A 26,444-nucleotide genomic window follows, 5' to 3' on the forward strand; every position below is an offset into this window, starting at 1 on the left:
TTGTCTCTGAGAACCATACTTAGGAAGCTTTTCCCCACATGGGTTTTCTGTTTGTCTGCACCAGACACAACTGTTCTTGGCCTGGTCGCAGTTGTAAATGAGAACTTGTTCTCAACTGGCCTACCTGGTTAAAGGTGAATAAAAAAAATCATCTCCAGCACCACACCAACAGCAACATATGTGAAGATGGTGCGTTTCTATGTTTGTAGTAACAAACAGAGGAATATGTGTTTCCAATGACATCAACCAATTACTAGATGCTTGGAAACACTTACCTAGAAGTGATTACAGCTGGGAGTCTCTAAGAGCTTTCCACACAGATTGTGCAACATTTGCCCATTATTTTAAAAATTCTGCACACTCTGTCAACGGCAGGGTAGCCTAGTGGTTAGAGAGTTGGACTAGGAACTGAACCAGACTAGGAACCGGAAGGTTGCAAGTTCAAACCCCCGAGCTGACAATCTGTTGTTCTGCCCCTGAACAGGCAGTTAGTTAACCCACTGTTCCTAGGCCGTCATTGAAAATAAGAATTTGTTCTTAACTGACTTGCCTGGTTAAGTTAAATTAAAATAGGTTATTGAACATTGCTAGGCAACCATTTTCAGGTCTTACCGTAGATTTAAGTCAAAACTGTTACTCGGCCACTCAGTATCATTCAGTCTTCTTGGTTAGCAACTCCAGTGTAGATTTGGCCTTGGTTTTATGTTATTGTCCCTCTGAAAAGTGAATTAATCTCCCAGTGTCTGGTGGAAAGCAGACTGAACCAAGTTTCTCTAGGATTTTGCCAATTCCGTATTTATTTTTTTATCCTGAAGAACTCTCCAGTCCTTAACGATGACAAGCATACCCATAAGATGATGCAGCCACCACTATGCTTGAAAATATGGAGAGTGGTACTTAGTAATATGTTGTATTGGATTTGCCCCGAACATAATACTTTGTATTCAGGACAAGTTAATTGCTTTGTCAATTTATTTTGTTGCAGTGTTACTTTAGTGCCTTGTTGCAAACAGGATGCATGTTTTGGAATATTTGTATTCTGTACAGGCTTCCTTCTTTTCAGTCTGTCAATTAGGTTAGTATTGTAGAGTAACTACAATGTTGGTCCAGCCTCAGTTTTCTCCTATTACAGCCATTAAACTCTGTAACTGTTTTAAAGTCATGTTGAAATCCCTGAGCTGTTTCCGTCTTCTCCGGTGACGGAGTTAGGAAGGAGGCCTGTATCTTTGTAGTGACTGGTTGTATTGATACACCATCCAAAGTGTAATTTATAACTTCAGTATGCTCAAAGGGATGTTTTATGTCTTTTTTTTACCCCTCTACCAACAGGTGCCTTCCTGGTCTTTATGGTTGAATCTGTGTTTGAAATTCACAGCCTTCGTTTGAGGGACCTTAGAGATAATTGTATGTGTTGGGTACATAGATGAGTCATTCAAAAGTCATGTTAAACACTATTATTGCACACAGAATTAGTTCATGCAACTTATGTGATTTCAAATGTTTACTCCTGAACTTATTTAAGCTTGCCATAACAAAAGGGTTGAATACTTACTGATGCAAGACTTTTCAGATTTTCATTTTTTATTTATTTGTAAAGAATTCGAAAAACATAATTCCACTTTGACATTATTTGGTATAGTGTGTAGGCCAGTGCCAAAAATCTAAATGTAATACATTTTAAATTCAGGCTGCTGTGGAAAAAGTCAAGGAGTGTGAATACTGAAATGAAGTTCTCTTTAACAGAATTCAATAAATGTAATTTTCAATAAAGGCTAAAGTGACAATTCAGTATTTTGACATGTCTCTCCGTGGACCCTCTAAGACTTCTAGGAAGGTTTTAAGGGCTGCAATATCTGAGGCTGGTAACTCTAATAAACTTATCCTCTGCAGAAGAGGTAACTCTGTGTCTTCCATTCCTGTGGTGGTCCTCATGAGAGCCAGTTTCATCATAGAGCGATTTTTGCGACTGCACTTGAAGAAACTTTCAAAGTTCTTGAACTATTCCATATTGACTGACCTTCTTAAAGTAATCATGGACTGTCATTTCTCTTTGCTTATTTGAGCTGTTTTTGCCAGAATATGGACTTGGTCTTTTACCAAATAGGGCTACCTTATGTATACCCCCCTACCTTGTCACAACACAACTGATTGGCTCAAACGCACTAAGAAGGAAATAAATTACACAAATTAACTTTTAAGAAGGCACACCTGTTAATTGAAATTCATTCCAGGTGACTGCCTCATGAAGCTGGTTGAGAGAATGCCAAAAGTGTGCAAAGCTGTCATCAAGGCTATCTTCAAGGTAAAATATATTTAGATTTGTTTAACACTTTTTTGGTTACTACATGATTCCATATGTGTTATTTCATAGTTGTGATATCTTCACCATTATTCTACAATGTAGAAAATAATAAAAATAAAGAAAAACCCTTGAATGACTGTGTTCTAAAACTTTTGACGGTTAGTGTACTTAAAATACATTTTACATGACGTTAAATATATTAAAATGTATTTTTTCCTCTGTGGGTACTGTTCTCCATGCTGTTGTCCATGTTGTTCTTCATGTTGTTTTATATCCTGTCAGAGCCCATCTGTAGCTAACCCCACCCCAACCCAACTCAACCCAACCTCTCGCCCTCTCGCTCTCTTTCTCTGTCCCCAGTGTGACTACATAGCTCCAGTTCTGTCTCTAAGTGCTCCCTCTCCTCCCTCCTGTCTCCCTCTCTACCCCCTCTTTCTCTCTTCTCTCTCTCTGAGTGCTGCTCCCCTGCCAAGCGGGCCGTCCCTGGAGTGACCTTGTGGCAATGAGATCCTGATCACGAGTCAGGAAACCAAGCTTTTCAGAACGCCCTCCTCTCTCAGCAACAGAAATGAGAGGGTGAGAGAAAGAGAGAGAGAGAAGGGGGAAACAGCTATCGTTTGCCCAGACTTGTGGAGAGACAAGAGTGAGAGACTAAGTGAAAGAAAGAGAGGGAGGTAGAGAGAGAATTAGAGAGAGAGTGACTGACAGCAGGGGTGAGGAGCAGATGAGAGGAGAGTTCACAAACTATTGCAAAGCGTTGGAACAACCACCAGACCTCCAGTTCAAAGTAAGTACTTCTAACCGGAGCAAGGTGCACACTTGGATGTGTGGTGGTAGTTGGGTGACCAGGAGAGATGTGGCGTGTGAAGCTATTGGGGCTGAGATGAGGAGGGAGATTTCAGAACTGTGAGAGGCAGACAGGGACTAGCGATGCTGGGAGGCTGTGGAGTATGAATGGGCCGAGACTCAATCAGATGAGTCCAACTGTAGCCTAGACAGATATGGACAATTAGTGATGGCAGAAGGAGCGTAGGGGGAGTGCTTGTGTTGTGGGATAGTGGAACTGGTGTCTTTGAGTTGGCAGCATCATTATTAACTCTCTGTGTAGTAAGTGTTCTCTGGCTTGCTTTGTTTTGGATGTCGTGCCACGTCCCAGGCTAATAATACACTAAACACTGCGACATACCAAAGTATAGTTTTCCCTCTATTATAATTTATGGTTGCAGATACTAATCACCACAAGCTATGGGTGTTGTTTTTGTATCCCTTTCAGCACGCTGTTGATGTAAACCATCTTGATTGTCCATGTGTTTTCTATGGTTTATTCAGTTCTGAACGTGGAAGAATCAGGTATATGAACATAAAAGCTCTTCTTTTTTCATTAACAAAGGATTTATAATTTAAACTGGATATATTTCCCTTTCAGGCTTCGTATGAGAGACAAACAAAACAGTAAAGAACAAGAAGCTCAAAACAAGCTCATGAGGAAATAACAATAGCAGAGAGAGCTGCAGGACTTTGTGTTTACCATCTCCCTGTAATATTTAGTGTTTGCATTACAGTAAGGGAGTAGCATTTATCCAAATACTTAGTATGCTGTAGGAATCGTTGCAAACTTCAAGACTTCTAAGAACATCTATGTTTCCTCTAGTCTAAAACGATATTTCGTTGTTCTTCATATTGTAGCACAACTGCTTGAATCACTCATCAGTCAAGTTTCACAATTCTACAGAGGTGCACGCCCACCAGAACATAACCCTTCATTCTCCAAGCATATCATTAGACTAGTCATTTTATTGCCTCTGTTTGGTATCCTCTTATAAAGACCTATGCTTGCAGTGTATGTGAGTGTGTTTGACAGAGAGTATTTGTGCGTGGCCGTGCATGTGCGTGCGCATGTGTGTTGTCGGGGACAGTGTTTTTCCCAGGATATTGTAATTTGGGTCAGGCCTGACTGGAATGAGAAACCGAGGGCATCGGTATTGTAGCACTCCTATGGTTGAGCAGACCTTGTGCCTGTGTTGCCATAGTTATGTTCACCCCTGGTATAGGAAGCCCAACTTCGACCAACATCTCTAGCATTCCTACTGTGTACAAAAGAGTCCCGGTCTCGATCTAGATTTAAATGAGCTTTGGCCAGTTCATTGCTTTAGAAGTAACACATGGTGTGTTCCTAATGAAAGAGCTGGGAGATTAAACATGAGGCAATAGGTGGAGAGATGAGCTTGAGAAACCAGCTTTGGTCAGTGGGAAGTCAAGCTCATTGAGAGACCCGAGGTGGAGCTGAGCTGCCAGGATGGAAGCCAGGAGGGTGAGCTAACTCTCACATAACCAGTCCCATTTGTCAATGTGCACTGGCAATTATGTAAGGGCTGGCATTTGAGGAAGATAAGGCAAGGCACATTTTACGGATCCTGCTTTCCCTCAATGTTAAGTTGCCCCTCACATTTCAAACACTTGATATTTCCATGTGTGACACTGAGAGATGCTATTCAGCATGGAACACAAAGCCAATGCATTTCACCCATCTATACAAATGCTGTGTCACATGACCACTCTCCATGGAAGACCTGGAGCAATAAAGTATAGAATGGTCTGTGAGATGCCTAAGAAGGCTGCTTCACAGTGGGGAAGGGAAGCACTCTCAAAGGAGCCAGGTCCGGTCTATGGGGAGTAAGTGGCTGAGAGAGAGAGGGAGGGTGGCAGGGATAAGAAAATGCACAAAGATCCCCACATTGAGTGGCTGTTTCATTCATGTGGTGTACACATTGACCCCTCACATCACATGTAGGCTGAACAGAGATGGGGTCTGGCGAGGGAGGGAGAGGGCTGCCAGACCCAAACCAGAGACGGACCCCAGTCTAGGCCCTGAGTAGCCGTTCCCCTGTTTGCACCGGATAGCCCTCACTGGCTCTCGTCATGCCATCGACGACATAGGAAGTTGGCAGTACAGCACAAACAGTTCTGGGACCAGGCTGAGCTCGGAAGTGCATGGGCTGTATGCTGTTCGGTACTGTAGCTAGACTAGAGCCGTCAGCTGGGACCCTGCAATAAGAGAGATAAGGTTCAACAGTGTCCACTATCGCAGAGCTAGAAGAGGCTACTATGATACTAAGAGATGACTGGCTCTCTATTTCATCAAATCTTCTCAGAAAGTCCATCGGTAATCATGACATGGGATTTAGTCTGAGCTGAGGGCCTGTGTCGTTTAAATAGTTAAATTGTCAATTGAGGAAATGCACATATTCTAATTGAGATGTCAATTAGACGGCTATTTCATTACAACAAAACCGTAACAATCTCTGGCTTACTGAACATCCTTAAAGCCAGTGGCCCATTGCTTGACATGACAGAGTCTCTTTGTAGGGAGGAACATCCTTGATGGCACTGGCAATGACTTTTGTTGTGGGGAATCTGATGGGTGCATTTTTGTGTGAATCATGTCTGTGTCCATCTGTTCGTGTGTCTGTCCGTGTATTTGTCTATCTTACTGTGTGTGTGTGTGTGTGTGTGTGTGTGTGTGTGTGTGTGTGTGTGTGTGTGTGTGTGTGTGTGTGTTTGATGGGACAGACTTCGAATCACATAACCACGTACATCGAACTTCAGATTCAGACCACCTTTCCACTAATGGCCAAATAATATATTCTTAGGAATGTTATGAATATAAACTGTCTGGAGAGTATCTGTATTGTGGAGAGCTAGTTTGCCTGTGGTCATATGAATATCTGACTCTGACTGTGACGTACTGTGGTTTGGCCCTTGTATCGGCCTCATTGGCTGTATGATCCTCGGAGGAACAGTGACGGCCAGAGGCCTTCCACCCTGATCAATTAGTTCATTAGTCTCCCACAGTCACAGCTTGGCCGGCATACTCCTGGCACCGTCCCTTGCCGTCTGATTGGCCCACACTGCTGGTGAGGTCATAGGTCAGGGTGTTGATGTCTGTCTACTGTACATACCAATTACACAAGAAAGGAAAACTCGATATGTGACCTGACAGGGAATGTGTGTGTGTGTGTGTGTGCCTGCACGTGCGTGCATTCCCATGCATGCGTATGTAATCAGTCAAGTTGAATGTTAGATGTTTGTGACTGTGGAATAGAATGCAAATATAGCCTCCCTACAATCCTGTTGAATTATAGCCCTACTGTCCAAGTATCCTTGCCTCAAGAGGTAACTATTGCCCTGAGAGAAGTTTGGAGTCCAGCGTCTGTTTGATAGAAGTTTGGAATCCAGCGTCTGTTTGATAGAAGTTTGGAGTCCAGTGTCTGTTTGATAGAAGTTTGGAGTCCAGTGTCTGTTTGATAGAAGTTTGGAGTCCAGTGTCTGTTTGATAGAAGTTTGGAGTCCAGTGTCTGTTTGATAGAAGTTTGGAGTCTGGTGTCTGAGTGTGTATAGGATGACAGCCTGTTTGTGTTTGTCTAATGAACTGAGAGAACACAGGAGGGAGAAGATAGGGAGATGGAGAGAAAGAGATATAGGGATGGAGAGGGATGGAGAGGACAGAGAGATAGATAGGAAAGAGATAGCAAAAGAGAGAGCAAGAGAGAGAGAGGGACAAAGATAGAGAGCAAAGAGAGGGAGAGAGCTCAGAGAGAGCACAAGAGAGAGCGAGAGCGAGAGAGAGCAAGAGAGATAGAGAGCAAAGAGAGAGAGCAAAGAGAGAGAGCAGAGAGAGCAAGAGAGAGAGAGAGAGAGAGCGAGAGAGAGGAAAGAGAGAAAGAGGAAAGAGCAAGAGAGAGGAATGAGAGAGAGTGAGAGAGAGGAAAGAGAGAGAGGAAAGAGCGAGAGAGAGGAAAGAGAGAGGAAAGAGCAAGAGAGAGGAAATAGAGAGAGAGTGAGAGAGAGCGAGAGAGAGGAAAGAGAGAGGAAAGCAAGAGAGAGAGCAAAGCGAGAGAGCAAGAGAGAGAGAGAGTGACAGAGAGAGAGAGGAAAGAGAGAGAGAGAGTAAGAGAGAGCAAGAGAGAGGAAAGAGAGAGGAAAGAGAGAGAGCGAGAGCGAGATAAACGTTCTGTGTTTGTGTGTACAGGCTGCAGTTACCACACCATGGGGGATCAGCCTGTTTGTGTTTGTCTAATGAACTGAGAGAACACAGGAGGGAGAAGATAGGGAGATGGAGAGAGAGAGAGTAGATAGAGGGATGGAGAGGACAGAGAGAGAAAGATGAGATATAGAGAGAGAACAATGAAAGAGGGGGAGGGGGAGAGAGAGAGGAGGAGAAAGAGAGAGAGAAAGGGATGAGGGGAAGAGAGAAAGAGGAGAGAGAGAGAGAAATAGAGGGGGAGAGAGAGAGAGAGAGAGAGAGAGAGAGAGAGAGAGAAGGGGGCGATCTATGCTTTCATATCTGTGTCATGTGGCGTTATGGATTCTTGTATGTGGTGTGTAGAAGTGTGATTCAGAGCCATTCATCAATCATAAAGCAAATTCTACATAGTGACATTTTATGAAAGGAGGGCATGATAAAATCTATCCTTACAGTACATTGCATTGTTAAAATTGACTGGTTTACATAAGCTAAGCAGGGTAGGGCTGGGTTAACCCCTGGATGGGAGACCACATAGGAAAGTGTGGTTGCTGTTGTTGGAGGTGGTGCTGAAGGGCCAGTAGTTTTCTCCATATGGTATTAGGGAAACTCTCCAAGTACTGAACATGCTTACTGATGCATTTAAATGCACTATATAAATGCAACAATCCATTACAAACAACATTAAATGTGTCCTTTTATGCCTATTGGGAAAATGAAACCATCCACGTCCCTTTCAGCAACCTTTCCTGCCAATAGAGGTGCCTATATAACATTTAACACTCCTTGGGGGCACAATAACATGACATACAATGTATGTGCCGCCTCCAATGCAAAAATCTAAATGTTAAAATCTATGAAGGCAATCAATGCTAATCTCATTTTATTTTACCTGACGTTCTAGCACTGTGGCTGAGTTACTTCGATCCACCGTAGAGGATTTTATTCAATATTATGGTCACTGTTAATCAGAAAGGAGACTGTCGTCAGGCGTAAACAGTGCAGGGCTAAAAAGGAAATACAGAAAATGATCGAGACACCCACCAAGAATACTCCCCGTATTGGTTTGATGAACCATAGTCCGTCCTTAGGGGACTGTCAGTCTGTCTGCCCTTGACAGGTAGTCTGTACAGACAGACAAAACGGAGAGCCATTTCCACTGATGTGGCCAGTCCACTCAAGGTGAATGGAAAGATTAACTGAGCGCGAGCAGTATCCTGCAGCATTCCACCACTTTGTTTTCTTATTCCATTCTCACTGCTAATTGGATGGCTAATGCAAATGAGAGATGCAGTGGAATGGGGATAATAGCCTAATGACAAGGCATTGCACGGCTCAAATGGAAAGTTCTGATGGAATAAAGTTAGACAGCCTATAGTCGATATACTGTGATGCGTAGATGATTTCGAAACCCCGCACTTCTGTGTAGCTAGCGGATGGATGAATGTTTATGATGAATGTAAGGATGTTGCCAACAGACCATCATCACAAATGACATTCGAGCCAATCCTTTTGTCAATAATCTGTTTGGATTGGTCTCTGACTTGATCAATTCTTGTTAAAAACAGGAGCATACGTTGCATGTCCATGATCAAGTCTGCAATCAATGCCAGATATCCTCTTATCTTTGTTCTGGACGTGTTTTTTAAATTTTTTATCTGCATCAGTTATGGATGACGGCTGTTTTTAAAGTTGCCTGAATTGGAGATGTTGCAAAAATCTATATTTCAAAGTCCTTGTTAAAGTCAAATGCAATCAGACTTTGTACACTAAAGATGGAGCTTAATCCCACTCCATTTAAATCTCACCAGGTTTTAATCGGACTCTGTGGAGACGTTCACAAGCTGATAGCGTTCTGGGATGTTTTTATTTCTTTGAGGGATGCATTCAGGAGTGAGAGAATGATTTGATAACTTTACCACATAGAATGGCTAGGGGGGGATTAGGTAAGCCCACTCTATGGAGCTAAGACCAAAGCGGTGCTTGTACCCACCAATAGGTGATCAGAGCTTCAGGATCACAACAATTATGAGGAGGGTTGCCATCAGCAGCGCCTCAGGGGGATGTTCAAGAATGCTTTTTATCCCTGTTCTCATTAAACCTCCCACTAAATTCCCCCAGACTGACTTGTGTGGCTCAGAAATCCCTTTGCAAATCCCTCACTAAGGAAACAATCTTCAATGTGCTTGAAGTTGCGTCTTCAATGTGGTGGATTATGGCTCTCACACATACTGTGTTTGTTGTGGAGAGAGGGATAGAGAGAAAGAAGGAGAGACAGAGAGGGAGAGATGAAGAGAGAGAGGGAGAGGAAGAGAGAGGGAGAGAGAGAAAGAAGGAGAGAGAAATGAGAGAGAAAGGAAGAGAGTGAAAGAAAGAGAGAGAAAGAAGGAGAGAGAGCAGAGAGAGGAGAACGATGGAGAGGGAGGAAGAAAGATGGAGAGAGAGGGAGAAAGGAGAACAAGGGAGATGGAGGAAGAAAGATTGAGAAAGAGAGAGGAAGCTGGATGGAGAAGGAGAGAGCGAGAGCGAGAGACAGACACCCCATTAGTCATACATTAGTATTCTGTCCACAGCTCATAGTGAGAGACAGCCGGTCTACACTAACACCAGAGAATGGGATGGCTCATTAGAACTTTACTCTTTTTTTTACCAATAGCTCAAATTCTCCTGACCTTATACAAAAGGCAGAGAAACACCTCCATGTTTCAGAAGGCAGAGAAACACCCTCATGTTTCAGAAGGCAGAGAAACACATCCATGTTTCAGAAGGCAGAGAAACACCTCCATGTTTCAGAAGGCAGAGAAACACATCCATGTTTCAGAAGGCAGAGAAACACATCCATGTTTCAGAAGGCAGAGAAAAACCTCCATGTTTCAGAAGGCAGAGAAACACCTCCATGTTTCAGAAGGCTGAGAAACACATCCATGTTTCAGAAGGCAGAGAAACACATCCATGTTTCAAAAGGCTGAGAAACACATCCATGTTTCAGAAGGCAGAGAAACACCTCCATGTTTCAGAAGGCTGAGAAACACATCCATGTTTCAGAAGGCTGAGAAACACCTCCATGTTTCAGAAGGCAGAGAAAAACCTCCATGTTTCAGAAGGCAGAGAAAAACCTTCATGTTTCAAAAGGTAGAGAAAAACCTCCATGTTTCAGAAGGCAGAGAAAAACCTTCATGTTTCAAAAGGTAGAGAAAAACCTCCATGTTTCAGAAGGCAGAGAAACACATCCATGTTTCAGAAGGCAGAGAAACACCTCCATGTTTCAGAAGGCAGAGAAACACATCCATGTTTCAGAAGGCAGAGAAACACATCCATGTTTCAGAAGGCAGAGAAACACCTCCATGTTTCAGAAGGCTGAGAAACACATCCATGTTTCAGAAGGCTGAGAAACACATCCATGTTTCAGAAGGCAGAGAAACACCTCCATGTTTCAGAAGGCAGAGAAACACATCCATGTTTCAGAAGGCAGAGAAAAACCTCCATGTTTCAGAAGGCAGAGAAACACCTCCATGTTTCAGAAGGCAGAGAAACACCTCCATGTTTCAGAAGGCTGAGAAACACATCCATGTTTCAGAAGGCAGAGAAACACATCCATGTTTCAGAAGGCAGAGAAACACCTCCATGTTTCAGAAGGCTGAGAAACACATCCATGTTTCAGAAGGCTGAGAAACACCTCCATGTTTCAGAAGGCAGAGAAACACCTTCATGTTTCAGAAGGCAGAGAAACACATCCATGTTTCAGAAGGCAGAGAAACACATCCATGTTTCAAAAGGCTGAGAAACACATCCATGTTTCAGAAGGCAGAGAAACACCTCCATGTTTCAGAAGGCAGAGAAACACATCCATGTTTCAGAAGGCTGAGAAACACCTCCATGTTTCAGAAGGCAGAGAAACACCTTCATGTTTCAGAAGGCAGAGAAACACCTCCATGTTTCAGAAGGCAGAGAAACACCTCCATGTTTCAGAAGGCAGAGAAACACATCCATGTTTCAGAAGGCAGAGAAACACATCCATGTTTCAAAAGGCAGAGAAACATAGATTCCAACGAAGTTCAGGGGTGATCTACTTGTGTTAGTGAACCACAACACTCCATATTCTCCTCAGGAAAGGTGGGAGAAACCAAGGTCCAGAGAGAAAGGTAGTCGGGCAGGTAGAGGAAATTGTTGAAGCAAGCTTGTTTCTCGTACCCCTCGGATGAACACTAACGGTTTTCCCCATACATGTAACTGGGTACTGCCCCTGGTGATTTGAGTCTGCTGGTTGAGGGGGCTTTTTTGTCCTCCCCCTTCCAGGCCAGACACCCCTGGAGCTGCTCGGAGAGAGCCCCTGGGGGCTAAATGGACCAGTGCATTGTGAGCTGAACACTGATGCTGCACTGTGGACACTGTCAGACTGTTGTGAGAAGGAGCCAACAGCTAAACTGGCATCAACAACCAGAGTTAGGTAGGTTACTTTCTAAATATAAGCCGTTAGAGTTACAAGTTACAGTGCCTGTCCAAAATGATCAGTAACATAACTTTTGGATTACCCAAACAGAGTAACGTAATCTGATTACTTTTGGATTACTTTCCTCTTAAGAGGCATTAGAAGAAGATGAAAAAGATCCCTCAAACGCATTTGATGTGACGTCATAGTGGTCTCTGATTCGCTCAGGTGGAACAAACTTAAATTGTGCCTGTTTTCAATGCTGGATTGAATGTCATTGAGAAAATAGAAAGTTGTCATGTTTTTTTTGCAAACATCCTTTCTGAATTTAAATGTAATCCAATTAGTAATCGTCTACTTTTTTGAAAGTATCTGTAATCTGATTACAATATTTTAGCTGGTAACGGATTAGTTGTAGTTGTTTTTATAATCAGATTACATGTAATCACTTACTCCCCAACCCAGTTAACAACCAATTTCTGCAACTATGCTGGATGTGTAACCAGGCCATCCCAGTACAGCTCAGCTTGGTTTGACTCAGTAGTGTGAAAACGGTATTAGATAACTATACAAACACACACCCAGACAGACAGGTCAAGATCATAAAAAAAACATGTGATTTGAAATGAGTTCTTCAGTTTTTGCATACCAATCTGTTGTGATGTATTCTCTGAGGGGGAAACCACATATGCCATTACCTGTTTGTCTGTGTGACCCAGTTCAATGTGACAAAGGTGGTCAGAGAAGGCATGACACGTTGCACAATAAACCACACTTCAACTCACGGAAAAGGAGTGTGTTTCTGCCCAGTCTGGCGTAATGTTCTGTGTCATGTTGAAAGGGCCCGGTCAATGCTCTGGGCTGTGCTGTGTCTGTGAGCAGGTGGCCGGAAACTATCTTGAATCCCACCATGACCAGAGACAGTGATGGGACACTGCCAGAAACATTTTGTTTTTCTGAGAAAAAAACACAGGGATTGAGTGGAGGTTGTCGTATGCTGGCTCCCAGGAGTTTTGTTATTCCCTTTGAGGAGGATGAGTGGAAAGCTATAAGCACTCTATAGCAAATAAGAGCTCCTAAATGTACTTGCAAGTTGTCCTTTGGAAATAAACATGTATTTAGGTTCTACTAACCACCGGTCCTGGCAACCCACACTGCGTTCACCTGGCAACCCACACTGCGTTCACCTGGCAACCATCATTGCGCACACGTCTTCCCCATCGTTAAGCACACCTGGACTTCATCATCACCCTGATAACTCTCCGTTCATATAGCCCTCAGTTGCCTCATTCATCAGGCACTGTTGGTTTTGTTTACATTCAGTGTGCAGCTTCTGTTTTGTATTATTGTCATGTTTATTATTAAACTCACTTTCTGCACCTGCTTCCTGACTCCCTGCGTATACGTTACAAATACTCATGTTGGTGGGTTAACAGGGTGTACATCCCAAATGGCACCCTATCCCTAGGGGTCCTGGTCAAAAGTAGTACACTATATAGGAGTAGGGTGCCATTTGGGAACCAGGATAACAATACATGTGTGATGGATGGGGATAGCATGTGTTGACGAGGCCAGTGATGTGAACAGATGAAGTTGGTAGACAGGGTTGGCAGATCCTCAGTAAGGAGAATAAATGAAATAGCCTCTTAAAACAAACAGAGGCGGGAATATCACATGTAAACGCTTCTACTCGTGTGTGTGTGCGTGCGTGCATGTTTGGGACCTTTGGTTTTGGCAATGGGAGTAGCTAAAGCTGACTAAGACATAGAGTTGATGTTGTATTTTATGTGTGGTACTCTGATTCAAATGTGCCAAGGAGACACTAATTGTTTCATGACAGAATATTTCTGATTAGTATGGCTTGAGACGATAACATTGAAAATACCTAGCTAGCATTGGAGGCTGCTGAGGGGAGGATTGCTCATAATAATGTCTGGAATGGAGTCAATGGAATGACATCATTCCATATCATTGGTTGATTCCATTGACTCCATTCCAGCCATTATTATGAGCCGTCCTCCCCTCAGCAGCCTCCACTGCCAGCTAACTAATAACACTTTTAGGCTGCTGGAACATTTTCATAATAAAGGCTGGACTTAACTTCATACAGTGCGTACAAATATCAAACGACAAATCAATGCAACGACAAATCATTTTTCTCAGATGAATCTTTCAGCATCAGTAAATAATGTGTGCATATACTGCAGTACATTCCACAGCCATTGCACACAGAAACAGACAAACAAGCTTCTGTCGGTTTTATTGTGGAATAAATTAGGCAGCGTTGCTGTGTATCGAATTCCCATCAACCCTCTCTGCTGACTGACGTCACAGGGCCCGAGGCGTTGGATCTCTCATGGCTCTGCTGCACATGTTTTCGACAGTGGCTGGCTGGCTGCATGCTCTTCATCAAACAGCTCTATTAGCCCTATATCTCTACAGCCCTATATCTCTAGCAGATCATCCAAAAGTTCTAGTATCCCTATATCTACAGACTAGCAGATCATGCAACAGATCAGGTGTCCCTATATCTCTAAATCAAATAAAATAAATCAAATTTGATTGGTCACATACACGTGTTTAGCAGATGTTATTGCGGGTGTAGCGAAATGCTTGTGCTTCTAGTTCCGACAGTGCAGCAATATCTAACAAGTAATATCTAACAATTTCACAACAAATACCTAATACACACAAATCTAAGTAAAGGAATGGAATTAAGAATATATAAATATATGGATGAGCAATGTCTGAGTAACATAGACTAAGATACAGTAGACAGTATAGAATACAGTATATACATATGAGATAAGTAACGCAATATATGTAAACATTATTAAAGTGACATTATTAAAGTGACTAGTGCTCCATTTATTAAAGTGGCCAATGATTTAAAATCTGTATGTTGGCAGCAGCCTCTCTGTGCTAGTGATGGCTATTTAACAGTCTGATGGCCTTGAGATAGAAGCTGTTTTTCAGTCTCTCGGCCCTAGCATTGGTGCACCTGTATTGACCTCGCCTTCTGGATGATAGTGGATTGAACAGGCAGTGGCTCGGGTGGTTGTTGTCCTTGATGATCTTTTTGGCCTTCCTGTGACATCGGGTGCTGTAGGTGTCCTGGAGGGTTGGTAGTTTGCCCCCGGTGATGCGTTGTGCAGACCGCACCACCCGCTGGAGAGCCCTGCGGTTGTGGGCGGTGCAATTGCCGTACCAGGTGCTGATACAGCCAGACAGGATGCTCTCAATTGAGCATTTGTAGAAGTTTGTGAGGGTTTTAGGTGACAAGATAAATGTCTTCAGCCTCCTGAGGTTGAATAGGCGCTGTTGCGCCTTCTTCATCACACTGTCTGTGTGGGTGGACCATTTCAGTTTGCCAGTGATGTATACCCTGAGAAACTTAAAACTTTCCACCTTCTCCACTGGTGTCTCGTCGATGTGGATAGGGGGGTGCTCCCTGTTTTCTGAAGTCCATGATCATCTCCTTTGTTTTGTTGATGTTGAGTGAGAGGTTATTTTCCTGACACTACACTCCAGGAGCCCGTCGTTGTTGGAGGCTAGTATCAGCTACATTTATGCCTTTACTAGACTATGGGGATATTTTATATATGAACGCTTCCGCTCAGTGTTTGAGATCAATTGACACTCTTTACCATGACACTTTGAGATTGATTTTAAACTGCAAAACCCTTACGCACCACTGCACTTTGTATACCAGGGTTGGCTGGCCTTCTCTAGTCACTCGTAGGCTCAGTCACTGGAAAACTTTTATTTACAAAGCCATTTTGGGTTTACTACCTTTTTATTTGTGCATTTTTATTGTTCAGAAATGTGGTGGGTACTCTCTTCGTTTGCTGGACTTTATCCTGCTAACTGTTCCAAATGTCCGAACTGAATTTGGTAAAAAGGCTTTTATGTACTCTGCGCCATCGTCTTGGAACACCTTACAAAATACTTTTAAACTGGAAGCACTTGTCCCGATTGGTGTTTTTAAATCACTGATGAAGGATTTTGAGGCTGATTCCCTGACCTGTCAATGTTTTTAAGTTGCTGTTTTATACTTTTGTGAATTCAATGGTTTTTACTAGATTACTTGTAGTTTTTCATGTTTTTTTGTAATGACTTTTGTAATGACTTGGTGCTGCCTATCTTGGCCAGGGCGCTCTTGAAAAAGAGATTTTAATCTCAATGAGCCCTTCCTGGTTAAATAAACGTTAAATAAATAAAATAAAATAAAAGTTGGTAATCAAGCCTACTACTGTTGCGTCATCTGCAAACTTGATGATTGAGTTGGAGGCGTGCATGGCCAAGCAGTCATGGGTGAACAGGGAGTACAGGAGGGGGCTGAACACGCACCCTTGTGGGGCCCCAGTGTTGAGGATCAGCAAAGTGGAGATGTTGTTTCCTACCTTCACCACCTGGGGGCAGCCTGTCAGGAGGTCCAGGACCCAATTGCACAGGGCGGGGTTCAGACCCAGGGCCTCGCTCTTAATGATGAGCTTGGAGGGTACTATGTTGTTGAATGCTGAGCTATAGTCAATGAACAGCATTCTTACATACAACTTAACTGACCAAAACCAGATACAAAGCATTCAGAAAAGATATTGAACTATATACAGTGCCAGTCAAACGTTTGGACACACCTACTCATTCAAGGGTTTTTCTTTACTTTTTATATTTTCTACATTGTAGAATAATAGTGAAGACATCAAAACTATGAAATAACACATATGGAATCATGTAGTAATCAAAAAAGTGTTACACAAATCAAATATATTTTACCTTGAAGATAGACCTTGATGACAGCTTTGCACACTTTCTCCAAAGTAGCCACCCTTTGACTTTATGACAGCTTTGCACACTCTTGGCATTCTCTCAAACAGCTTCATGATGAATGCTTTTCCAAGAGTCTTGAAGGAGTTCCCACATATGCTGAGCAGCTGTTGGCTGCTTTTCCTTCACTCTGCTGTCCAACTCATCCCAAACCATCTCAATTGGGTTGAGGTCGGGTGACTGTGGAGGCCAGGTCATCTGATGCAGCATTCCATCACTCTCCTTCTTGGTCAAATATCCCTTATATAGCCTGGAGGTGTGTTGGGTCATTGTCCTGTTGAAAAACAAATGATAGTCCCACTAAGCGCAAACCAGCTGGGATGGCGTATCGCTTTAGACTGCTGTGGTAGCCATACTGTTTAAGTGTGCCATGAATTCTAAATAAATCACTGACAGTGTCACCAGCAAAGAACCACCACACTTTATTATCCATGCTTCACGGTGGGAACCACACCTGTGGAGATCATCCGTTTACCTACTCTGCGTCACACAAAGACACGGCGGTTGGAACCAAACATCTCAAATTTGGACTTATCCGACCAAAGGACAGATTTCCACCTGTCTAATGTCCATTGCTCATGTTTCTTGGCCCAAGCAAGTCTCTTCTTCTTATTGGTGTCCGTTAGTAGTGGTTTCCTTGCAGCAATTTGACCATGAAGGCTTGATTCACACAGTTTCCTCTGAACAGTTTATGTTGAGATGTGTCTGTTACTTGAACTCTGTGAAGCATTTATTTTGGCTGCAATTTCTGAGGCTGGTAAATCTTATGAACTTATCCTAACTCTGGGTCTTCCTTTCCTGTGGCGGTCCTCATGAGAGCCAGTTTCATCATAACGCTTGATGGTTTTTGCGACCACACTTTTCAAAGTTCTTGAAATGTTCTGGATTAACTGACCTTCATGTCTTAAAGTAATGATGGACTGTCGTTTCTCTTTGCTTATCTGAGCTGTTCTTGCCAGAATATGGACTTGGTCTTTTACCAAATAGGGCTATCCTCTGTATACCTCCCCTACCTTGTCACAACACAACTGATTGGCTCAAAAGCATTAAGAAAATTCCATTAATGAACTTTTTACAAGGCACACCTGTTAATTGAAATGTATTCCAGGTGACTACCTTATGAAGCTGGTTGAGAGAATGCCAAGCGTGTGCAAATCTGTCATCAAGGCAAAGGGTGGCTACTTTGAAGAATCTAAAATCTAAAATACATTTTGAATACTACATGATTCCATGTGTGTTATTTCATAGTTTTGATGTTTTCACTATTATTCTACAATGTAGAAAATAGTACAAAAAACCCTTGAATTAGTAGGTGTGTCCAAACTTTTGACTGGTACTGTATATATTTTTTAATTATCTTTGAGAATTTAGAACTAACCATCAAATAAAAGCTAGACAGTCAGCGAAAAGTTAAAGGCCATTCAGAGCACCTGCCCATTGACTTTGTTATAATTTTTTATAAGAAGAACACAGCATTATCCATTGCAAAATGCATAGAATTGCAATAAATTTCAAACTGCAAAATTGTCCCAGCTCCATGTAAAACTGTGTAGAATTGTTGGAAATTAGCTTCGAAGCTCTCTTAGAGTTTCCACTTCCTCTTCCAGTGAACTGTGGGGAGGTCACAATAACGAACCTGTCTACCAAGTCTTTTCATTTTAAAACGTTGATTACTTCTACTTGCCATTATCATTCACCTGATGATAAGACAAGACGCACATCTTTGTGTCGCCAGTTGGCCTGGGAGGGGGTCCCTGGGCAAGAAACATTTGAGCAATGTTTCTCAACCTCCGGTTCTGGGACAAGCATCGGTCCCAGGGATGATGCTGACCGGTACCTCTGATGGTTCGCTGACATGAATCTTTTTGTCAGTTTTAAAGTTAGTTACAGTATATTGTCATCAGACCCTTAAGTAGGAAGTACCATAGCTTACAGAAAACGTTGGAGAAACACAGGATTTGAGGAATATACTTGTATACTGGAGGCATGGCCCATCCCATGGCCCTCCATCCAAATAGCCCCGAAGACAATGCAATAACATTGACTTGTTTTGGCTTGGAGTCATGTCCTTGACGTAACAGGGTTGTCCAATCTGTTCACACTCACCATTTTCAATAAATAACCTCCCTCTCTGCATCCCGGGGAGCTGAAAATAAAACTGTCTCTGAAACCAGGGATATAGTGCATCTAGCCCCTAATGACAGATGGTGTAATTCATTTAAATTAGCAGAAAGTCAGAAATAGAAGTGCAAAAAGTTAAATAGAGACAGCGCTCCATCCACGTGCCTGTAAATATCTTGGAATGGGTTTCTGGCTCCATATTCAGAACACACACACACACACCCACTGGGCAAAAAATTGGTTGAATCAATAATGTTTCCACTTCATTTCAACCAAATAATTCAATGTGATGATGTTGAATCAATGTGGAAAACTGATTGGGTTAGAAAAACAGTAATCAATGTTAGGAAATGTCATCATTTTTTCAGAATTTTTTAAAGCTAAATCCAATGACATGGTGAACTATTTTGTGGATTTCACGTTGAATTTACGTTAGTTGACAACTCAACCAAATGTCAATCAAAACTAGACGTTGAACTGACATCTGTGCTCAGAGGGAATGCAGTGTTTGTTTGCCGACAGACACTAGAATAAGACTCTCTGGAAGAGAAATTAGACTATTAAATGTACATGGCAGACGTGAGCCTCTCTCTCTCATGACAATCTGGTGCTTGTACCATCGGAGGGTGATCATTCTGCTTTGACTACTGTCGCGTACTTACTGAATTTGGATTGATTGGGCACTATGGCCAAATGTATTTCTCCATTCAGACTGTGTTGTCTGTCTTTGTTGTTTAGTGTCTAATCCAAAATGGTGGGCACTCAGGAGAAGCACCAGTGTCAAATTCCTGTTCCTCCACTACTCACATTTGATCAGCGTCTCATAGGACTGATATTTGAATGATTCAGGCTCATTGGAGACTTGGTGTTAAATCAAAGCCTGCCAAAATGATTTGTTATCATAGATGAATTGTTTTCGCCTCAGGGCACAGAACACCCTTAACATGCCAGACACAACAAGTCCTTCATAGTCCATGCATAAGGGAATACATGATCTGAACGTCACAAACATATTATTCAGCCATGGTACTGAGCCTGCCTGTTTATGAATGACTGGAAATGTCCTATATATGAAATCATACAGTGGCCCTCTATCACTGGGAGGATTTTACATTTTACAGTAACTCTCATAAATATTATAACACTGGTCCTCATTTCTCCAGGCAGTACTTAGGACAGCCCAGAAGAGGGCAGTGTGTAGTTAATGAGAAGGACTAGAACTCAAGCGTTTCCATGACTTTGAATGCAACAAAAGCCGTTCTCTCAAGAGACAAAAAACTCCTACACATGGAGGTCTCAGTGAAGTTGTGACCATAGATATAATTTAAGCCGCTAGAACAAGAAATATTATGAAGAGAAATCAATGGAAACACCCGCTATACTAAGACACAAAAGAGACACCAGATGTGTGGAAGCCAAGCAGGCAGAGAGCTGTAAGCATGATGAAGCACAAGGCCATTGCTGCCTGTATTAGCAGAGGAAGACAGTAGAGCCTGTTCAGTATTTCATGAGAGAAGGGATGTGGGCTGCATTCAGCAAGTCACAACGTTTTGGAAGAAATAGAAACGGATAGAAATATAAACTGTAGAACAAACACGCCTCTGTAGAAGAAGGAATATCGTCCGCTCTATTCTTGACTTAATACTTGCAACGTTCCATAAAGGTTGCCTATTGAACAAAGGCCTGGTGCTCGTTTAGGATTACACAACATAATGGAGGGGGAGAGAGGTTGCTGTGTGTCTGCTACTACTACAGATCATGAGAGCCTTCTGCTGTCTGTCAGTTGACTCCAGTCGGTGCCCAAAGTACTTAAAAGCAATTGGATCTCTACGTCATACAGTTGGAAGCCCCATCAAAATGAACCAAATCTGTTCTGGAACCGTAAGAGCATTTTGTTCATGGTGGAGTATTGAGGTGTATTTAACACAAAAGCTTCTGTAGGTCTATATGATAAATGCTTTATAAATGAATATGTCACGGTATAATAGTAAAGGTTAAGATACATGAGCACTCTAACACTTGGTGGGAGAGGAAGATTAGGTTTTAATCATAGGAAGGATGGTAAAAGGTATAATTTAGCACACCCACTATATACCACCAACATGTAGACATTTACTGTATGTCGTCAAAAAGTAGTAACTTATTCCTGATGCCGATATTAAGGTTGCCTTCAGTTCCCCATCTTCCTACTCCAAGCTAAGGACCTGCTCCAACAACTTGCTTACTATCAAATCACATGAACTTGATTAACCTTTGAGGGCTATTAAAATGCAGTTATTGATCGAGAGCTCAAAGAACATTTTCAATCCTGTTTAGTCTAGACTACTATCCACCCAGACAGATCAGCACAGACACGACATCATCCCCGGCTGTTTATCTACACTTCAATGTTAACTCCAATCTGGATATTTCCATCTAACAAACAGAAGCAACTGAACAGAATATATTGCACATCCACACACAAGTACAATAGAGGAATACTTTCCTATTGAATTATAATCCCCCCTCTATGGATATCTAACCTCAGACAGGTGCTTGTGGAATATATTCATAAAAACTACATGGAAAAGGTGTTTGAATTTTGGGCACAAGCACTAATTTGTTCACTCCACACACCTGCTACTAGCATGTGTGTACATCTGGAGTCAATTAGGATGTCAGTGACAAGGGTCTCAAGAGAAAACGACTGAAAATTACCAACCACAATTCATTTGTACCAAAGCGAACAGGTTAGTGATTACAAACTAAAAGTTTTAATTATCTGAAAAGGAACTGAAAAATATAGGTTGTGTGGAGGACTGAAATCAATGCGACACAGGACAGGCATTTACTTTGTTTAAAGGAACACCAACCAATATGCTTTTGGACCGCCTCAGAAGGAGCTATAGGAGGACAGGTTCATTGTAATACCTGGAATGGAATATATGGAAATCACATGTTTGACTCTGTTCCATTAATTCCATTCCAGCCATTACAATCATCCCATCCTCCTATAACTCCTCCCACCAGCCTCCACTGCATTGGTATTATATATCCCGCACACAGTAGCAATCTCTTGTCAGGGTAAGCTGAGGTGAGACACTAAGCGAAGGGAATTTACTACTGTTGGCTTTTGTGTATGTCGTAATCTTCACCTAAGCCTCGTTCCCTCACCCAGCTTACTGTCTTGTCTCTGTCTTTTACAGGCTAGTTTTCTAGAGGACCTTGGTGCATTGAGAAAAGACACCTAGGTACCCCTGACTCTAATAAGGAAAGGGTAGAGACACTGCCTAGACATGGTTATGCTTGGAATGTCAAAAGTCAGTTTGGGACGCTGGTTTCCATGTTCTATTCCCTGGTGTCCTGAGTGGCACCACTCAGGGCACAACAAAGAACAGCTCCCACAAATGGATAACATATGAACCATATGTTATCCAAGGGAATAGAATAGGCCTGGGATGGTGGTTTAAATGGGTATGAAAGTAGTATAGGATTAGAGGTGACTGACAGCTTTATATCTCCTCTAGCAGCTTTAGCCAGGCTGGTTACATCTTGTCCTCTAGCAGCTTTAGCCAGGATGGTTCCACCTTGTCCTCTAGCAGCTTTAGCCAGGCTGGTTCCATCTTGTCCTCTAGCAGCTTTACCCAGGCTGGTTCCATCTTGTTCTCTAGCAGCTTTAGCCAGGCTTGTTACATCTTGTCCTCTACCAGCTTTAGCCAGACTGGTTCCATCTTGTCCTCAAGCAGCTTTAGCCAGGCTGGTTACATCTTGTCCTCTAACAGCTTTAGCTAGGCTGGTGACATCTTGTCCTCAAGCAGCTTTAGCCAGGCTGGTTACATCTTGTCCTCTAACAGCTTTAGCCAGGCTGGTGACATCTTGTCCTCTAGCAGCTTTAGCCAGGCTGGTTCCATTTTGTCCTCTAGCAGCTTTAGCCAGGCTGGTTCCATCTTGTCCTCTAGCAGCTTTACCCAGGCTGGTTCCATCTTGTTCTCTAGCAGCTTTAGCCAGGCTTGTTACATCTTGTCCTCTAGCAGCTTTAGCCAGGCTGGTTACATCTTGTCATCTAGCAGCTTTAGCCAGGCTGGTGACATCTTGTCCTCTAGCAGCTTTAGCCAGGCTGGTTCCACCTTGTCCTCTAGCAGCTTTAGCCAGGCTGGTTCCATCTTGTCCCCTAGCAGCTTTAGCCAGACTGGTTCCATCTTGTCCTCAAGCAGCTTTAGCCAGGCTGGTTACATCTTGTCCTCTAACAGCTTTAGCTAGGCTGGTTCCATCTTGTCCTCTAACAGCTTTAGCCAGGCTGGTTACATCTTGTCCTCTAACAGCTTTAGCTAGGCTGGTTCCATCTTGTCCTCAAGCAGCTTTAGCCAGGCTGGTTACATATTGTCCTCTAACAGCTTTAGCCAGGCTGGTTCCATCTTGTCATCTAGCAGCTTTAGCCAGGCTGGTTCCAGCTTGTCCTCTAGCAGCTTTAGCCAGGCTGGTTACATCTTGTCCTCTAGCAGCTTTAGCCAGGCTGGTGACATCTTGTCCTCTAGCAGCTTTAGCCAGGCTGGTTCCATTTTGTCCTCTAGCAGCTTTAGCCAGGCTGGTTCCATCTTGTCCTCTAGCAGCTTTACCCAGGCTGGTTCCATCTTGTTCTCCAGCAGCTTTAGCCAGGCTTGTTACATCTTGTCCTCTAGCAGCTTTAGCCAGACTGGTTCCATCTTGTCCTCAAGCAGCTTTAGCCAGGCTGGTTACATCTTGTCCTCTAACAGCTTTAGCTAGGCTGGTTCCATCTTGTCCTCAAGCAGCTTTAGCCAGGCTGGTTACATCTTGTCCTCTAACAGCTTTAGCCAGGCTGGTTCCATCTTGTCCTCTAGCAGCTTTAGCCAGGCTGGTTACATCTTGTCCTTTAGCAGCTTTAGCCAGGCTGGTTCCATCTTGTCCTCTAACAGCTTTAGCCAGGCTGGTTACGTCTTGTCCTCTAGCAGCTTTAGCCAGACTGGTTACATCTTGTCCTCTAGCAGCTTTAACCAGACTGGTTCCATCTTGTCCTCAAACAGCTTTAGCCAGGCTGGTTACATCTTGTCCTCTAGCAGCTTTAGCCAGACTGGTTCCATCTTGTCCTCAAGCAGCTTTAGCCAGGCTGGTTCCATCTTGTCTCGCACTTTGAAACCCTTCACATTGTAATGCCAAGCTGTCTTTGAGGAGGGGGTGGGTATGATTGTGGAAGTGGTGTCTCTGTGACACAGGAGATTGGTTGCACCTTAATTGTGGAGGATGTGGTCGCGGTAATGAAGCAGAATAAGAATAAGTGGAATGATATCAAATACATGAATTCTATGTGCTTGATGCCATTCCATTGCTCTATTCCAGACATTATTATAAGCCGTTCTCCCCTCAGCAGCCTCTCCTGTTCTGTGAATGTGTCGGTTTGAATGAACATACTATATTGTAGAGGGGTCTTCACTGCTCAAAACAAAGATTCTAAAATCGATTGAGTGTTAACAGTACTATCATTTTAAATCAGTCCTCTTAGGGTTGGTTTGTTCTTTCAGTTCAATACTTTTTCTACTTTCAGGTTAAGTGAAACATTTTCAGTTGCTGATTCATTGCAAATTCATGGTTGGTAAGTCAGAAGTATAGAGTCAAAGTTTGATTCCAAAAAGTATTGAGTGATGTTAAAAGTAAGCCTGTGGCCTTTAAAGTTCTGCAGTAGAATATTTTGCACCTATAATAGTGAAGTCAAGACACAGTCAAGCTTCCACTGTCAGAGCTAAAGAGCACATTGGAGTTGGTGTTTGCATAACGTTGTGGGTTTAACATATTGATATGGCCCTGCAGTTAATGAAATCCTTGGAGCCCTTCGACACTATTCATGCATCTATAATGTTAATGCAAATAGTTTATTGTTAAAGTATTATTCATTATTTAGCCTCACTGTCCTTGGCACTGACACTCACGTTGAAAACTATCAGTCCTTTGTGATAACCTCCGTCGTCCACTCAGTTTCCTGTGACTGACATCAAAACAATGCTCCATAGCTGAAAGAAAGTAGCATAAACATATGAACACACTGCCTGTGTACAGGGAATGAGTGATAGAGGGAGAAAACCAGAGAGCACGTCCGAGGGGAGCGACAGCGCTTTAATCAAAAGCCCGACCAATCTCCCCAAGGTGTACGCAAACGCTGTCTTTCAGACCTGATTTAATGAACTAGTGTCTCAAGGTGCTTTCACCAACGTCTCCTCAATTGTCTCTTCAATTAGGAGGGCTGATCTAAATTGGAAGCTTTCGAGAGAGAGCTGATAAAGGTACAGAGAGAGAGAGCGAGAGCGAGAGAGAGGGAGAGAAGGAGATGAGGAGAGAGAGATATGGAGATGACTGAGGTGCTAACAGCGTGAGGCTAGAGGGACAGACTGCTGTCACTTGTCTGCCAGTCAGGCCTGCATGTGAGAGGGGATCAGAGGAACACAACTGGCAAGAGAGACAGGATCTAAAGTGAACAAAAAGCTGCTACTTCCAGCAAACAAGAAGGAACCAAAACAAGAGGAAATGAAAGATGGATAGGAAAGGGGAAGGGGGATACCTAGTCAGTTGCACAACTGAATGCATTCAACCGAAATGTGTCCTCCGCATTTACCCCAACCCCTCAGAGAGAGAGAGGTAACACATCTCTCCAAAAGCCAGAGGCTTCCCACAGCTAATTCAAGCGTGACTTCCACCCGTCTCACAATGATGAATTCTGATCAAAATGAAGAGGGGGTAAAAGCGCTTCCGGAAAATGGTAATATTTCAGCTCCGCCCTAGTGTCGCCATCTCAAGTCCCCAAGTCCCTGTTGAAAATGAATATTCATAAAATATGCACATTTGTATGAGCCAGAAACAAAACACAAACAAACATGGGCATCTTTGTTGAGTAAAGCCTTTGAATGCAGAAGACAGGAGGACTAATGGTAATGCACCATTACAGTGTTTAACATGCTAAACTGCTGAGGCAACGCAGCTCGAGCTGCACGCTAACCTGCAGGGGTGCACGGAGACGCTAAAGGAAATCTTTTTACTTCGATTTTATCTGGAGAGTTGTGACGATCTACATGTGCACAAAACTGCTCATTTTTTGAGAGACATTTAGGTAGAGCAGACTTTTCTAAAACAGACATGGGATTCCCATCTGTCTTACGTCAAACAGCTCACAGCTCAACAGATATACTGGCAGTCAAGTGGAAAAATATCTAAATAAGAGATGGTTTATCATCAAGAGGGGCTGTTTGTTTGGAGAGTTTATACTCTGGTGGTGGTTAATGGACTGTATGCTTTTTGCAAGGGAGAGATCCTAGGATCTTTGGATAGTGTGTGTGTGTGTGTGTGTGTGCGTTTGGAAGTGTAAGAGAGAGCGATTGTTGAACAGAAAATGGTGGGTTTAGGTTGTGGGATACAGAGAGTGGGTGTCTAGATGCTAAATGTAATTTGTTGAATGTAATGGAGGCATTCACGCATAATTTGATGTCTTCCATTTGAGTCTTTTCAGCTCTGATGCACTCACTGAGCCACTGCGTGTCATCTTATTAATGTGTTTCATCATTAAACAAGCCTGTTGCCTCGGCTATGTAGATTCCTGCTCTATTCGGCACCTTGCAACGCGCACACACACACACACACACACACACACACACACACACACACACACACACACACACACACACACACACACACACACACACACACACACACACACACAGTTTGTGTTCATAAGAGGATATCTCTGGAGATTGGTAGTGCGT

The 26,444-nt window shown here is 42.9% G+C and overlaps 1 protein-coding gene across 1 annotated transcript in view; it reads left to right on the forward strand.

Annotated features, from left to right (window-relative positions):
- Window positions 1-2,654: 2,654 nt before the first annotated feature.
- Window positions 2,655-26,444, forward strand: part of LOC139378505 (pleiotrophin-A-like) — a 45,826-nt gene continuing 22,036 nt past the window's right edge. The window contains exon 1 of the mRNA XM_071120729.1: window positions 2,655-3,089. The gene's annotated coding sequence lies outside the window, so the exon portion shown is untranslated. The remainder of the gene's footprint in view (window positions 3,090-26,444) is intronic.

Source organism: Oncorhynchus clarkii, chromosome 21 (assembly GCF_045791955.1).
Source record: "Oncorhynchus clarkii lewisi isolate Uvic-CL-2024 chromosome 21, UVic_Ocla_1.0, whole genome shotgun sequence".
In the NCBI taxonomy this organism is placed as follows: Eukaryota; Metazoa; Chordata; class Actinopteri; order Salmoniformes; family Salmonidae; genus Oncorhynchus; species Oncorhynchus clarkii.